Below are 2045 nucleotides of genomic sequence, written 5' to 3'. Positions count from 1 at the left end.
TACAAGATTTATATATAATATTAACACAATATATATGTATATGTGTGTGTGTGTGTATGTTTGTATACAATATTATACTATATGTGTATATGTTTAAAAAAAAAAAAAGTGTTTTGTAATGTGTGTGTGTGTTAGTACAGTAGTTCTTTGTTTTTGGATGAGTTATGATCCAGACATGCTGTGCCTCCTCTTCCTCTTCTTCTTCATCGCTCTGCAGCCTGAGATCAGACTCTCACAGCAGACCTTGTGTGTGTTCCTCAGAGCGTAACCTGAACCCGAAGGCAGCGTGTCTGAAGAGGAGAGAGGAGGAGAAGGTCACAGGAGATCCTCAGATGCTGTCCGGTCTGGGAGGAGACGGACACGGACACATGTAACGCTCAGGTGAGCTCCACACCTCGGGTTATGATGAAGCAATATTCATATTCTGTTCATGCACTTGGTGGTTGCTTTTCTCCGAATCGAGTTGCATTGCATTAAATTAGTGTGCATTTGATTAGTTTGTGTGTTCCCTGGAAAGTCACTCTTATTTTATTCCCACAATTCTTTGTTTCATGCTCACTCCGCATTCCACTTTTCAGTTTGAAGGTTCCTTTTTTTAATGCTTAAATCATAATTATAATTTTAACAAATATATATTTTAAGTATGAACTAAAATGACATAAAATAACTAAATTCTGTNTTTTTTTTTTTTTTTTTTTTTTTTTTTTTCCCCTTCACCATTTTACCTTTTCCCAAAATCTTTTTTTTCTTCCACCTTTAAATATTCTGGATTGCGTTTTTATTTTTTTATTCAATGTAGTTTACAATTCNTTTTTTTTTTTTTTATCATTATTCATTATCATTTCATCTTTTGTTTACATTTAATAAAAAAAGCATGCTTAATAAATTAAAATCGTAAAACCTACATAATTTAACAATAGGTTATAATAACAAAACTTACGTTTTTATTGTCTTTAAGCATTTCTTTTTCTAAATTGTAACATTTTTACAAAACCTGTAAAATATTTCACATTTGAGAAATTTGATTTTCTGGTTTAATAATGTAGTGCCAAAACGGTAATTAATAATTCATTTTCATATTTTGGCACAGTACTTTTTGAGAGATTGTTTTTTTTTTTTGTTGTTTTTTTTCTATTGTTAATGACTTTAAAACATGCCTTATGTGTCTCAGTAGTAACACGTTTCTTATAATTTCTCCGCGTTCAACCGCGCTCTTATTTTGACGGGTGGTCATGAAGAGCTTTGATAGTTCAGGCCTTTTGAAGTGAACTCATGCTTGGTTTGAGTTTCCACGGCGACTCTGCTTTTCCTCTGAACCAATGAGAAGCAGCTTCACATCTTCAACGTCTTTGCAAACGCATTTCGATGAGCTTTTAAATGTTGTTTTTCCCGACAGATCCTGACATGAGGAAGCTCTCCGTCGACGTGGCCTTATCTTCCCGTTCTCGTTCCAGAGTCCACACACACACACACACACACACACACACACACACTCACACTCGTGATTTATATATGATAAACAGATGTGTTGAAGACTTGCATACACACAGTAACTTCCCGAGCTGCTCGTTCGGCTCGTGATCATGGACCATCGATGGAAACCAGCTTCTGCAGGCCCGGACCGGACCGGATTGGACCGGACCGTCCTGCTGTCTGACGCTGTGACGTCGATTTACCGTGTGCTGTTATACAGCACACACACCCATGAGCCTTTGTATTCAACGCAAGGTCAAGCTCCGCTGCGGGAACAGATTCCTTTCTTTTGTAGTTCATGTATTCGAGTTTGACTTTCTTTTGTACCGATTTGTGTTTATGATGTAGAAGAGAGAGATGTTCAGTTTTGAAGCGCAATGTTTGTGGTTCTGTTTGGGGATCGCCACTAATGCGTGAATCCCACAGAACCGGCCGTATTTCACCTCAGAAAGCAAGACATTACATGAAATTCATTTTTAAGGAAAATTAAGCCTGTTTTAATGGGACTTTTTTTTTTTATTATAACATTTGCCACAGATTCTCATTATAATAATGAAAACACATCATATATA

This window comes from Puntigrus tetrazona, chromosome 13 (genome assembly GCF_018831695.1).
Source record: "Puntigrus tetrazona isolate hp1 chromosome 13, ASM1883169v1, whole genome shotgun sequence".
Taxonomy (NCBI): domain Eukaryota; kingdom Metazoa; phylum Chordata; class Actinopteri; order Cypriniformes; family Cyprinidae; genus Puntigrus; species Puntigrus tetrazona.
Note: the sequence above shows the minus strand (reverse complement) of the source record.